The sequence below is a fragment of the Pteropus vampyrus genome, unplaced genomic scaffold (genome assembly GCF_000151845.1).
Source record: "Pteropus vampyrus isolate Shadow unplaced genomic scaffold, Pvam_2.0 Scaffold15, whole genome shotgun sequence".
Classification (NCBI taxonomy): Eukaryota; Metazoa; Chordata; class Mammalia; order Chiroptera; family Pteropodidae; genus Pteropus; species Pteropus vampyrus.
In genome coordinates, this window is record NW_011888796.1 from 10,723,900 (window position 1) to 10,740,108 (window position 16,209).

The 16,209-nt window shown below is 35.0% G+C and overlaps 1 protein-coding gene and 1 pseudogene across 8 annotated transcripts in view; one reads left to right on the top strand and one right to left on the bottom strand.

Annotated features, from left to right (window-relative positions):
• Positions 1-16,209, bottom strand: part of FBXO34 (F-box protein 34) — a 72,916-nt gene that overhangs the window by 31,797 nt on the left and 24,910 nt on the right. The window lies entirely within an intron of this gene.
• Positions 7,110-7,228, top strand: LOC111735898 (annotated as a pseudogene).

Here is a 16,209-nt window from a genome sequence, read left to right on the forward strand (position 1 = left end):
AAATACACAGAAAGATACACTAAGCCCAGCAAATTGGATATTTGCAGAGGAGAGTTAGGAGCGTATATTTTTTTGCATCTATGTTCAGTGCTGTTTGAATTTCTGACCACAGTATATATGGTAACTGCATAAAATCAAAAACAAAAACAATTTTAGAAGGAAAAAAGTCCTGGAGACAAAATTTTAAATTGCTGAGGGCTATCTGAAAGATTTTTAAAAGGGAAGTAGCATGACTGGGTTAGTATTTTTGACAGATCCCTGGAGCATCTTTACAGAGAATGGATGTGAAAGGCACCAGTTGGAAAATTATTGATTCAATTCTCCAATAAACAAATGCTGAACACCTACAGGGGCCGAGCTAAACAATGGAACCAGTTAGAAATGTTGCAAGCTGTCTGTGCAAAAGTTCATGTATACCTACTTTTGGCAAGGGAAATAAGGGAGAGAGACAAATATCTTTTTTTTTTTTTTTTTTAAGGGAAGGGGATAGGAGGTAACATATGTTAAAGCCCTTGCCACTTTAAGGCATCTGTGGATAACAATATTTTGATATTACTTATATTACAAGAGGATCGGGTATTCCTGATAGGTATAACCCATTTTTTTGACAACACATTGAATAGAAAAAGCAAAAAGCCCGTATCAGCCTTGCTCTTACACACTGATGTTTCATTTTCAAGATTCTTTGATTTTGGAAAGTCCATGTCCTAAAAGTCTTTAGATGAATAAACTTCAAAGCCACCTTGGTCATTTTCTATGTCCATTTTTTTTATTCTTTGGTTTTATCAAAAGATGAATAATAATAAGAGAACCCAGTATTAACAGTTAACTCAAAGGAAAAACATTTTAGTGAATCATATTAAAGATATTTTAAATTATGATTTAATCCGCACTGGTTTCTTTTTACAGTTCACACATTCCCATTTTATCACAGCCATCTGTTATTTCAACAGTAAGCCAGTTTTAACAAAAATTTTAATAAAGGCCATGACAGTACATAAAAAACTTTTTAAGTTTCTCACCTAAAAACTTTTTTTTAGGTGTCCCCTAAGTGAAAGGAGGCAGAAAAAAGAACCTGCTGTTAAGTTTGGCAAAAAACTCACCCTACCATATAGGCTACGGCATTTCAAAAATGGGAGAAGTATGGCAGCAGCTGTTTGGATTATATCCCTACGATCTAGGGCTCAGAACAAGAACGCTTGAGAGGTTCCAGGACAAGCAGGCAATCACCATCACCTTGACAGTCAACTGCCAGAGTGAGCTTTCTTAAATCTACCACAACACTATCATAATTCCCCCTGCACCATGCCAGCAAGGCCCCTGATTTATAGGTTTCCTATTTCAAACGCATGATGTGGGCAATGCCAAGGCAAATGCAGGGCAGGTTCTGGGGAGAGATTACGGCAAACACGACAGCCACAGGATTGAGCTACCTCAAGACAGTCCCAATTTTATAGTATTTTGTTTTCATGTGTGGTGATTTGATAGTTGTACTCTTGATTTTTGTATGAATTTTATATAAATAAAGTTCAAAACCCAGAAAAAAATCTTTTCAGACTCTACAGAACGTTGCTCCTAAGCATATGATGATATGGAAATAACCTGGCCTAAGTCCCCTACACACACACACACACACACACACACACACACGAAGCATTTCTTCCCAGTCAGATCACCAAAAATCACAAAGGATTAAACAAACAAACAAACAAAGCCTTCTACTTAAAACAAGAAAGATAGTGTGAGAAGAGGCTAGAAAGAGGAGCAACAAGCAGTAGCCGCCATAAGCTCTTTTTGTAGAAATATTTAAATTTCGCAATTGGATATTCCTGTACACTGGATCTTTAGAAATAATTACCGTAGTCACAACTTTGAACAAGAAGGTTCACTTGGTCATCTAATCTATTTCACATGTAATATCAAATAGAACTTGATCAGATATCTATTCCTTTTAGCCACAGCTGTTAGTCTTGAACTACAAATCTTTTAAAAAATATATGTAAATATATGAATTCCTCTATAGAGGAATCCAGGAGTTTTTTAAGTGCCTGAGAGGCCCACATCCCCCTTCTGAGAGATGACAGGCAGTTTCTTCTACTTAAGTTGTCACCCTGGAATCCCATTTCCTTTCTACTCCAGCCTTAACTAAATGGTAACCATCAATAGTCAAAGGAGAACTTGGTGGACTACGATGTGGCCTGTTGTGAAATTAAGAGTAATGAAAATCTAAACAACCCAATCGTATCAAATCTAATGGGGGGTGGGGAGGTTCTGAATTTGAGCAGAAGAGGTAAAGGGTAGAGACAAAGTTACAAGATTAGAAGACTCACTACATGAGGAAGGCTGCTTCAGAGTGGAAGAAGTGAACAGGTCACCAGATTCTGCCACTGATGGGCAACTAGAATTGCTACAGAATCTGGAACAAGTAGGTATATTGTTCCAATTGTCCTCAAAACCAAACTATGTGATCTAAAACTGTTTTATGTTGTTTCCTCATGTCCCCACACATTCATATAAAAAACTACAACAGGTCATCTGGTTCAACACCTACTTATACAAGGTTACTTCTTCCTTACGGAAATGAAGAATATTCTAGAATCAGTAGAATTTTTTCCTAACTGCATTCTATAAGACTTGCAAACCAACAGGGGATTGGCTAAGCCTATTTAGAATTCCCTTAAATTGCTGAAGCTATTTACCGATTTTTTCCAAGAATTATATCTTAGACTTCTGAGTAAGGATTATGGACTTTAAATACATAGCTATTGGGCTGATCCTTCCCCAAACACCAACAGATTTTTTTTTTTTTAAAGATATAAGCCCACAGAGACCGAAAAAAAGAAAAAAGAAAAAAGATTACAGCCACAAATTTTTGAAAGCTGGAAAATAAGAGGTAAAGAACTTGACTCAAAAAAGACCCAAGAAAACTGAACCTATGATAAGCATCAGAGAACAGTCTTCCAAAAGGTTCAGCAGGGATAAAATGGGAGCAATTAATAGAAAATCTTAATTCATTTTCCTGCCTCAATGAGAGAGGAGATCTGAAATGCAATTCCCAGATCTCTTCTCTCATTGAGGCAGGAAAATGCCCTCCCCTCACCCTTGTGAAAGGCTGAAGGTAATCTGAGAAGGGTTAAAACACAGGGTTAACTGGACTAGGGATCATCAGGTAAGGCGAAGGTAATTTAACATGGTTCCCGGTCCATGGTACATTAGTAAATAAATGTTTAACATCTTGTGGGGGGAGGGAGGGAAACTGACAGGGTCAGTTATTTGTAGTATTTGCTGATTCTTGGATACAAATACTCTTTCCTCGGCTGCTACCAAATGATGTCAGTGAACGCAGAGTTCAGAAAAGATGCACAATAGCCTATTATTACATAGTATTTCCACCATATAAACAGACGTAAATAATCTCAGGTGCATCCATAACAACAAAATGTAATAAAAGAATTAGGAAATGGTGAGTTATTAGTATTTATTAACCTTGATTTTAATATAACATTTAATTGTTTGTATAATCTTTAATAATTACTGTATTTAGTTAGCAACTGGCTCACAAAGTTACTGAACATTTAACAATTGGTTCTCCTGTGCTAGTACAAGCCAACTGACCCCAGCCTCCTCTATCAACACTCTTCCCAAAAGATTTCACTTCCAAGCAGAAAAGATTAGAAGAGACTTCTCTAGGGAATCTAACCAGTGATTAGCCTAAGAGGCAAAAACATAAAGATACTGACAAATTCCAAAACTAAATTTGTCCAATCAGATCACTCTATGTGAAGTTGACAACTGGTAAGCCTTACTTGTATATTCAGAACTTCAGATAAGCTTTTTAGGATCCTGCTCTTAAAATATTAGCAAATAACCAAGATTAGACACCTCTAGCATAAAACACAGAGATGGAAACAGAAAAAGCAAGTTGGAGGAAAGAGAAAATAGGGTTAGCCTCATCGGCATGTGACCTGAGCAGTCATAAAGCACCCTGCACTTAGAAGAGCTCTGTGTTAGGTTTAATGCTCTGCTGTGGCTGTCTTGAAATTCTTTAATAAATGTTGAACAATGTTGTGGTTGGCCCTGTGAATCATGTAGCTAGTCCTGATAGAGACTACACAGGCAGAAAAAAACTCTAGAGAAAAACACACCATTAATATTTTCAGAAACATAAATTACAAACATGAAGCCATAGCAATTTGCTACAAGAAAAAAAAGACTAAAAAAGTCATGAATTGAGAATGAGCATACTTTCTTGGTAATTAAAAATGTAACAGTAGAAATGAAAGAACAGAGTAGATTAGAACATTGGCAGGTCAGTTCAAGAAGTCCAATATCTGAAAACTTGAAGTACAAGAGAAAATTAAGGGGAAAAAAAAAAGGAGAGAAGAAAGTCATCAACAAAATAGTTCCCAGACTGAGAGGGGTCATCAAGTACTCAGTACAATGGCTGGAACCAAACTCACATTAATGAACCTTATTGTGCAGTGTCAAAGACTGAGAAACAAAGAATTGATCACCTAAAGGATCAGGAAGCTAATGGCTTTGGGCTTCAAGAGCAATGAAGTAAACAGAGAGGAAACTAGAAAACAATGAAGCTATGACTTTAAAATTTCAAAGGAAAAATTTCAAGACAGAATTCTATATCCAGTCAAACAATCAATTAAGAGTAAGAACAGAGTTCAAATTTCCAGATATATAATAAGTCATGGGAATGTAATGTACAGCATTGGGAATATAGTCAATAATATTATGATAATGGTATACGGTGTCAGATGGTTGCCGGACTTATGGTGATCACTTCTTTAGGTATATAAATGTTGAATAACTAAGGTATATACTTGAAACTAATATAATAGTATATGTTAGCTACATTTTAATAAAAATCTTTAAAAAAAAAAGAGTAATGACAGAAAAGAACATTTTCAGCAATTCAAGATTTAAAAGTTTAACTCCCATGAACTTTCTCAGGCACCTACTAGAGAATATGTTTTGCCAAAATAAGAGCATAAAGCAAGGAACAGGACCATATGAGATCTAGAAAACAAGAAATCCAACACAAAGAAGCAAAGAATATCTGCCCCCCCTCCGCCCCACCCGTCCAGATGCTGGTGAAGGGCAATCCCAAGACACATTTATAAAAACAACGGGCAATCAGTCCAGATGGGGGCACATCTTCAGGAAAATGAGAAGTTAATAGAATACATGAAGTGTCAGAACTTCCTGAAAGAAAATTTGAACACGCGGCAATTTGAACTATACAGCAAGTCCTCAGTTAACACCACAGATAGGTTCTTGGAAACTGTAGATTTAAGCTAAACAATGTCTAAAGAAACCAATTTTACTATAGGCGAATTGATATAAACAAGAATAAAGTGCCTACAGCATACTTCTGGTCATAAAAACATTAATCAAATTGTTAAATAAAGATCTAAAACATTTATAATATTAAATATTAAAATAAATGAGCTATACATACAGTTTAAAAAAATTAATACTCAGCCATAAGAAGAGATGAAATACTGCCATTTGCAACAACATGAATGGAACTCGAGACAATCGTACTCAGTGAAATAACCCAGACAGAAAAAGTTGAAAATCACATGATATCACTTATATGTGGGATATAAACCTAAAAGCAACAAATGAGCAGGACAAATAATCAGAGACTCATGGACATGGACTATAGACTAGTGGTTACCAGAGGGTAGGGGGTGAGGGGAGCAGGGAGGTAGATGGGGTAAAGGGGTTCAATTATGTGGTGACAGAAAGAAATTTAACTATGAGAGGTAAACACACAGTGTAAATATATATGTGCCTTACTGTTAAAATGTACAACTGAAACTTACCAGATTTCGTTAACCAATGTCACCATAAAAAAATAAATTAAAAAAAGTAAAACCATCAAAAAAAATAATAATAATAAAATAAAAAGATTAATAAAAAACAAGTAAGGGTCATGGGTGGCTGGCTGGAGCCTATCCCGGAAACTCAAGGTACAAAGTGAGACCCCACACTAAACAGGACACCCTTCCATTGTAGGGCCACTCACACACTCACTATACCCACACTCACTCAGATGGGGACAATTCAGACACACCAGTTCACCTCACATGCACATCTGTGGATGTGGGAGGAAACCAGAGTCCCAAGAGAAAACTCACGCAGAAAGGGGAAAACGTGCAAACTCCACATGGGCAGTGGCCCCGGCCAGGAACTGATTTTTCTCATCAACATTATAATGAAATGTTGAACAAAATGAAGTTATCCAAGAACATGCTGTATTAGTGAAAAGTTAATACAAAAGTAAACAACAACAAAGGAAAATATAAATTTCAGGAAAACCCAAAAGCTATATAGAAGTAAAAGTGTTCACAGATTAATTACTACATGGTAATAGCACTTTTAGTCTTAACCATGTGAACACTGAATACCAATCTAAGCAAAATTATGAACACCTATACTAGGATAGGAGAACCAAAAAAGTATGTGGGAATGTGGGAAAAAACCTAAATCCTCACTTACCATAATGGGAAATCAAGAGATAATGCCTGAAGCTACAAAATCAAGAAATAAGAATACGAGAACGCTGTTAAGAATGAGTGTTCAGAACTTACTACCCAAAAATATGATGCCTTAGCATACTTGATATTTTCAGCTAAAGAAATTTGAGAAATGTCAAGTGCAGATAGGACACTGACTGCCCTTCTTCCTGAAGCAGGTCCTAAAAGAGAAGGGGCATCCTTATCTCTGAAGACAGAGAAACAAAGAGAAAAATCCAAAGTAAATGACCTAAATTTCCCCAGTTTACTACCCTTTGCTCATCACATTCTTTTGTCATCAGTTTTACATGACTTCACTCTTCATCAAATCTAGCATAAAAATACTCGATTTTAACCACTTCCTCAGGTCTTCATCTCCTTATGAGGTTTCCTACGTCACATAAAACTTACATTAAATAAATCTGCAAGCTTTTCTCTGGTTAATCTGTCTTGTCAGTCCAATTTACAGGGCCCCCACTGGAGAATGTAAGGAAGCAGTAGGAAAAATAATTTTTCCTCCCCTACAAGAACACAGAGATAAATGCAAAAAGAATCAGCTATAAGAAATCAAAGCTCTATTGCCATGCCACCCTGAATGTGCTCGAATTTGTCTGATCTCAGAAGCTAAGCAGGGTCAGGCCTGGTTAGTACTTGGATGGGAGACCGCCTAGGAAGACCAGGTGCTGTAGGCGTTAAAAAAAAAAAAAGAAAGAAATCAAAGCCTTTGCATCTAGGGAGGGAGAGTGGGGGATGAAGTGAGAGAACTGTTGCCTTTTAAAACAAGTCTCAGAGAGCTACTGAATCTTTAAACTATGCACATTCAACACTTTGATTAAAAAAAAAATACATGGCAAAAACTAGCAGAAAAGTTCAGAACATTTTAGTTCGTGCCTCGTTGTTCAGATTACAAGTTTTCTCTTAATAAATTTTTCTTTCATTTGCTGTATTTTCCCATTTTTCTACAACAAAAATTTATTACTTGAATAAAACTTAATACTCATCTTACTACTGTCTGATATTCAAAATCATCTGTAACTCCAACTATTTAGGAACGTTCCTATATCATATGATACCCTTCTGATCCAGCTCAGGAAAAGGCAGCAGCCTACCTTCCAGGAGTTATCTCAGCAGTTTACATCAAATTACTCTGTATCTCACACTAGGTTTCCCTCAGCAAGCCTACATTCTTTTAAAACACTATAAAGAGACTGTGGACAAAAAAAGGGTTCTACAAAAAGTAACATCACAGGGTGACCTGATCATAAAATTCCTAAGTGGACAGGTCACAGTGGGTAGTTACATCCCAGGATATGACTTCTTTAGTAAAAGGTTTATCTTTGCTTAAGCAAGCCCTGTGGGTTGTTTCCATGCATCTCGGTTAACACACCTTTGAAACACCTTTTTCAAAGTAACCACCCTCAAGACAGCACATAATTCCTTAATTCTAAACACGTAAAAGAAGCTGCAAACTCTCAGTTGAAATCTTGCTTCCAGGACTATGGTCAGTTAGGCTCAAATAAATTAGTACAAAAATTCTCTACAGGTTTGCACATTTCTTACCTCAACAAGACTTTCCATTTAATCCTGTGAGAAATTCAAATGATAAACAAACTCTAAAATGTGCCTGTAAGGGGGCAACAGCTTCAATTTCTTTCATATCTTTATTATTCCCAACACTAAATTAAAGACTCAATATATATAAACTGTAATATGAAGTATATTACCATAATTGGATACAGTTTGTTCTTATTCTTTCTTTATATAGCTGTCACCTGGCTCTTATCTAGCTAGAAAAGTAGTTATAGTCAGAGTTAACAAAATACAGTTCAGATAAGTAAATGCTGTCACATCCTTTGTTCACTTCCAGACTAGATGATGATGATGATGATGATGATGATGATGGTGGTGGTGGTGGTGGTGGTGGTGATCACAGAACGTTTAAGGAGGAGGTTGCTTAGCACAGAGAACTGAGCCAATCTGCAGACAAATGTAGTCCGGCCAAGGCAACTACACATGTTTTCACTTATTCCCTTAAGAGTGATTTGATTTGTTTGGATTTGGTATAAAATCATTTCTGGATTTAAGGAAAACTAAACAAGGTTTTACAGCTTGTTATGTCGGTAGGCAGGCAGCCATGAAGAAACCCTAATCTTAAAAAAAGATTGCTTTTACACTTAAAATCGAGGTGGGACAGACATACCTGAGGTCATGGTATACATTTCTCACCTTTATTCTGCCTAATATGGTCAAAGATAATCTTGTCTTCATTATTAGTTAGTAAACCCCAGCATGGTAATTTTGTCTGTATGATCATGAGCACTTTCTTTCTCTTTCTCTTCTCCCTTCCCTCCCTCCCTCCCTCTCTCCAGTAAAAGATACCCTTGGCATAAAATACTACTTAAGTTTCTCTCAAACTGGCAACTAAAGCAAGCTGCTACAAGAAATCTCTTTTTTCTCAAAGTCAAATTAAATTCTGCCAATGTACACAGAGAACATACTTCCAGATTAGTGGTTGTTAACCAACCTAATCTTAACGAACTCAAACTTCATGTTCACACTAGAGTGCTTTAGGTAAATAATACTAATCTCTTCCCGATTCTAGATAGCTTGCAAACTTCAGGGAAGTTCATCTGGTTTCTTGCTACCTCTATCCATCCCCATCTCACCCTCCCCAAAAAAGCAGCTTGAGTTTTTTGTTTTGTTTTGTTTTTTGAAACAGCTTGCTTTTTCCATCCTGAGCTTTCCCAAACTATTTCAGGGTTCTGACAATTCTGCCAGTGACTAAGTCTCCTCCTGGGAATAGCTGCCTCATTATCACTACTAAAAACAGTCACTCCTACTACTAACTGATAAGGATCTGGAAACTCATTGTAACTTTGGGAATGCAAATCCCACCCTACCCAAAGATAAATGCATTACAAGTGGAATAACAGACTCACCTCAGGATAGAACTCCAGAAGCCTTTGTGTTCCAATTAAGCTGTTGAGTTTTGTGTATACTCCTACTTTTACTAATATGAAGAATTTGTTACTATTTCCTTCCTCATACCCGATTAATACATAAATTATTAAGAGCTACACAAGCAAAAAAAAAAAAAAGAAAAAAGGCTAAAAAACAAAACACACACAAAAACTCAACGGCAAATGTCCTATGGTTTTTAAGGTAGCTCAGCCTTCCAACTGATCTTGTTTCAGAAATATTTTGTGCAGTATGTGTGTTGTGTGGGTAACTTTAGTTCTTGGCAAGCTAGTCTTCCTACTTGGAAAATCAACAGCAGATAACGTCAAATAAGAGGTCTTTTCCTACATCCCTCAAATAAAACTACTTAGAAACTTAATTCTTACAAAAACAATATGCAAAACAGATGATCATAAATTTATTTCTATCATCACCATTTTGCTTCTACTGAGCCTGCTCAGTATTAGTGGAAAGTCATTCTGGAAACCTAAATGAGAGCTAGAGACGACGCCTCAATCCATACACAGCTCCCCACAAAATAAAGTTCTTTCACATCATCTACATTCGACCTGGGCCATTTTGTAGTCACTGCGCAGAACATGCAGCTCAAGGGTATTTAACCCTTTTTGTACCATGAAGTCCTTTATGCGAAGACTATAGAGTCTCAGAATATCTTAAAACAAAAAGACTCAAACACAAAGGAAACTAATTACATTAAAATAGTTACCAAATATTTTTTAAAACTCGTGTAATATTAAATACACTTATTTTTAATACTATGTAAAATAAAAAGTCTAATGACAAGTCTATTAACTACCATTAATTTCCAAATTGTGACCAACATATATATTTCCAAGATATCTGCAACAACTGTTGTGATATAAAAATATCTGTGATTTCAGCTGATGACAAAGTCACAGGGACTGCAAATTTGCTTAGTTTGAAGCAAATTGTAAATTCCACTTAGAGATAAGTGAAAGCAAATACCTAACATTTTTCTCATTCAAGTTCATGGATCCCTGAAGCTTTTAAAGCATTATCACTTTAGAGCATTTCAAGAGGCATTTGAGATCACTGGATTCAACTTCTTCATTTTAAACATAAGAGAACTAAGGAGGAATTGATGGCACTGCTTGCCTGAAGTATCTCGATCACAAATCACTGGGTTCCTCTATTTACAGTAAACCACTATTTCTCCTGAATACCTGAACCTCACATCTAGCAGTATTTAACACTTCAAGCTTGCACCTCAGTTTCATCATCTGTAAAATAAAGATAATAACCCAATTATGGAAGAACCTTAATGTGAAAAATCAAATTTAATAATCCATGTTATGGTATTACAGCAGCACCTTTAAAGGTAAGGCTATGAGCATTGAATTTCATGAGAAATTAAAATTATTCTGGTTCTTTAGTAAACTTTAATCATTATCATATTCTAATTTATTAAACACATTAAATATTTTATGCTATCAAGTAGATCTCCCAAAGGACAAATTGACCCTAGAAATAAGGCACTTCACAAGGAAAATGATACATTTACAATAAAAAGTACTGGCTTTGGAGTCAGACTATTAAAACTATGTGCCTGTAATTCTAGGCAAAATGCTTGTTTTCTCTGATCCTCCGTTTCTGAATCAATGAAATAGGAATAAATGCTAACTACCACATGAGATTGCCATGAAGGTCATTAAGTGTTAGTCCTCTTCTCTTAAACAGGTCAGTGAGGAATCTATCATTTAAAGATAACCTCCTAAAGCAATAAGGAACCTTTTCTGATTTCTGCATTATAAATATTTACTTTCTCTTCCTCCATCACTTGATATAATTATTTAAAGTTGAGTAAAGTAGAGCACAAATAATATCCTTCCTTCGTGGTCTATACAGAATCTCTCAGCAATCTAAAACAGAGCCATTCAAATAGCCAGCAAGTTATATAGTAAAAGATTTGAAACGCTTTGTTTAAAAAAATTACAGTAAAGATAGTATTACTACTGTGCACTGAAAAAGGAAAGGAATCAAAACCAAAGGCCATTCTCAAATTTCTAAACCAGACAAAAGGAAACAAACATTTGGAAGACAAGAGTCACACAAAATGATTTAAGGGTAAGTATTCAAACGTGCGTGTGAAAAAAAATGCCAACGAAGTCACTCAACTTATTCCCACGTGCTTTGTTTTGCTTGCCTCCACGAGAACTCAGTGGTCAACTGCAGACAAGTCAAAGTTACGGTGACAAATATGCAAGCATTTTAGTTGACTAGAAACAATATATAGAAAATACAGTAGAACAGGTAGCCCAGGGAACACAAAAGGCTAGTAGTACAAAGCAAATTTGTTAAATACTGGGGGCGGAAAAAGAACCATTATCTATCACACCCTCCTGTTGCACCCTTTATTTGTAGTCATAACTGCAAGCTGTTTTAAAGACAATGACAATGTTATTAAGGGTACCTTCATGCTGTGCCAAAGCACATACACACTGCATTTCAGAACAATCAGTCTTACTTTCATGAGAGCAAAGGTTGCAGCCAAATGAAATGGGTGGATACCATGTTAAACAATCTTGGAATTAGCTAATAGGATATAGGAAAAAATGATCCTAATGCAGATGCTAAGTTCTCTTCCTCCTTAACACAATAAAAACTTTTACTACTTGAAAAGCGATAGTCAAAAAAGGTTCCATTTACTAAGACCTAAATATGGTCTGTTTTTAAACACAAAAATGCTTATTATTTCCTTGTATAATCTGTAAACTCGAAATATATGTCCTGGATACGAGATTTGACATAATTTTCAAAAGGATCCTGTGTAGAAAGAAAACCTTTAAATACAGGCACTACAACTCTACAGAAAAACCAAGTGTTTTCACAAATATTTAATAAAGGCGGACACTAAATGAAGGCAACAAGCCTCCTCACAAAGACTGATGCTTGGCTTGCTGTGGATATTCTGCTTTATTCCTCAAGAAACGAATTATTCTCCCATATGGTTTTCCTGACCCCATGTTCCCTAATCTTAATGAAGTCCGAAACATTAAGCAATTATTTTTCAAATATAGTGATAACAATTCAATTTCATGGCTTATTCTCAAGCAGAGAATAAACTGTTTTGTAAATGGCTGGGGAAAGAGAAGAACTATGGATTACATACATGCACACATATTTATAAAGGCCTTTCAGTTGGAATGCAGTTTATTTGATAAAACACTGAGCTACTCTACTACTACATCACACAGGGTTAAAAATGTGTCATTTTATCTGTCAATATTTTATTCCATGTATGCCAATATTTTATTTAATGTATTCACTCTAAACTAATATATTAGTTAATGCTTTGTTGACTGGCTTCAGGGCAAAAATAAGGAATGAAAAAGAGTTTAATAATAAAATATGATTTTGTAATATCAATGTAGACTTATACATAGATATAGTACTTAGTAAATAGAGAAAAATGAGAGATAAAATTCAGGAAACCCACAATTGAACCAATTCAGTGAAAATTTTCATAAAACAATTTCAATAGCTCGCTTTTAAGACTCATATTTTTGAAACGTTTTTTCAAGTGCAATTCTAATGCATTAATTAGAACTTATATTTCATGTCAATGCCAGTGCAAGAGAAATCTACAGCTCAAATTAAACTGAGAGGGAGTGTCTTCTCAGACTGGCTGTTTTCAATAGAACCCCAAAGGGTTTTTAAACTCTTGGGCAGTTAGTTCCTCAGTAGGTTCAGCCCTACTGCCCTACTTTGTTCTAAGAATAGGAACTGTTTATTATGATTTCTAACAAAAGTCGCAAAGTGAATACCCGATTTTTAATATTAAAAAAAAAAATACTTTGAAAAATCAACCAGTCCCATATAGAGCCCTAAACCTAGAAAGATAATTACAATAAAAATGGGTTGACCACCTAAATTACTTGCTATTTACAGTGACGTGAGGCAAAATCATTTATCATTATTTAAGACTAAGGCCATACTTGTAAACTTATTGGGCAGATTAGATGATGAGGCAAGAAGTTTAGCACTTGCCCAAAGCACTGCAAAAAGCAAAACAGCTCAAAATGGCATTCCCAAAAAACTGTCCAAAGCAAATATTTTCTACTGGCTCCTATTTTCCTCTTATCTCTAAAAGATGGCCTATGTTATCCTTTTCTTTTTTGGGGGTTTTTTTTTTTTCTGTTTTGTTTTGTTTCGTTTTTGGGGGGGATGGTATATGGTTATGCATAAAGAAAATAATGTATAAAGCCGTAAACTTTTTCTGAATTACATACTGATATAGGCAATTATTTTTAAAACAAATTAACAAAATAAAAATATAAACAAGACAATTCAATTCATTAAATGTATTTGGAACCTACTTAAAGGTCAAAAGGAAAAAGTTTAATTAGACTGAACAAAGAACACTAATAAATGATTCATTTCAATCAAACCCACGCCTCACCCTCTTTGAAGTGTAGGAACTGCTGTTCTCTTGAAATCTGTGGAAGCTGCAGTTTGAGGTATTGTTATGTTGCTTTTGCTTTGCAATTAACTGTTACAGATTACAGAAAAAAATCATACAAAAACATAAAATTATTCAGGTTCGCGATAAAATTAAGTGATGGGTAAGTACGAGGAGAATGAAATACAGAATTTATTTAAAAAATTCAATCCCGAAAATATTACGTCTGACTAGTACCCCAATTTATATATTCTGAAAGATGTTTTCATGGATGAGAATGACAGTGACGGTGTTAATGAGATGGGCTGGTGTTTCAAATATTAGAGAAAACCTCCTATTCCCAACATAAAAAGTACAGCACTTAATGCTGGCAGGTTTTGTTTTTTTTTTTAAAGTTTTCAATGATAGAATGAGGTTACCATAGTAAAAGCTAAAATCACAAGCATAAACAAAGACCTAGAGCCAATTTCATTAGAAATGAGACATATACTAAGTCATATTAAACAATTTCATCACTTTAGCAGTAGACATGTCACTGTAACTAAGTAATAAATCCATATTCTATTCTTTCCCTTGTGTATCCTTTACAAGGTATCAGATTGCTTGATTTATTTTCTGATGGAAAATCCTAATGTTTAATACATTCAAGCACATACACATTTTTAATAAACATCTGTTACTGAAACCTTATTAACCTACATTATTACTTAAAATGTTATATAAGGTGGTATATCCCTCCATGATTTAGCTTAATTCTAAGAATTTTCCTCCATGAATCTGTCTCAAGTCTAGCAATGTACCATCATCTGGTTAAAGCACTAGTTTATGACAATTCTCATACTGAAATTACTTTATAACATCAATCAAATAAAATACATAAAACTGACTCCTACTCAGGTACTTTATCAACAAAATCACTCCTTATCGAAGTGCCAATTCTCTCTCCTCAAAAGATTAAGAAGTTTTATAGTGACAAAGTCTACATTATTCTTGAAAGAAAGTCATGGCAGTTGAATTTAATATACATCAAAGTCCTCATTTCTTATGCCACCCTAATTCCAAATCTAGGATTACAGGAATGGGTAACATAATCTATAGCAGGAAAAGCCCACAAAATTCTCTTTACTGGTGGAAATAATCAGAAAATAGGCTCTTCCAATACCTATACGGCCCAGAAAGTGGCATGAAATGTTTGTTTATGACTAGGAAACATAAAAGTATAGAAACCTGGTATTTGCTCCTTAGTTCATTCTTTAAAATCAAAGGAGAAATAAGTAATAAATAACTCTCCAAGTAAGAGCAAAATTAAAATACTCAGCTACAAAGCCCAATTTTGTAACAGATTTATAGGTTGCTAGAGGCTGGGAGGGGTGGGGAGAAAGTAGAATGACTGCTAATAAGTATAGGGATTATTTTTGGTACCTTCATGATAGCAAGTGGAACTCGCATAACTTGAATCAAATGTTCTAAAATTGATTTTGGTGATGGTTACACAACTCTATGAATAACACTGAACTATACAGTTTAGATGGGTTAATGTGTGGTATATGAAATTATATTTCAATAAAGCTGTTACTTAAAAAATAATAGTAATGTTTACAAAGCATTGTGAAGAAGTACCGGGTATTAAGGAAATATAGAAAAAGAACCCTAACCTAATCTGGGGAATCAGAGAAGTGAAGACCTGGATATATAATAAGCATTTAAAAGCATAAAAGAGCATGGCATGTCTGAATAACTACTAGTAGCTAAGACAATTCAAGAAAGGCTGGAGTAGAGTGACAAGGTAGAAGAGATAATAACATGCTTTTATTTATTGAATCTTTACCTAGGTGCCAAACCTCCAAACCCTTAAATATATTTTTATATTTAATTCTAAACCCTTGAGAAAGGTTACTGCTTACTCCAAACTCTTAAATATATTATTATATTTAATTCTAATAACTCTGAGGTATATGTGGTTATTATCCCCATCTTATAGATAAGGAAACTGAGGTATAGTGAGGGAAAGTAACCTGCCCAAGGTCATAACAAGTGGCACTATCATGACTTGAACTAAAGTACTGTGGCCCCAGTGTCTCACAATCTTTAACACCATTACCTACCTTTTCCTGGAAATTGCCTATCAATTACATCACAGTTTTTTTTTAATATTCAATCCTAAACAGTAACCACATACATTATACATTTATACACAAGTTTCTTTAGTTGAGCAAATAAAGTATTTAACTTGGGTTTAGAGACCATGTTTTATAACACTTATACATAACTTTT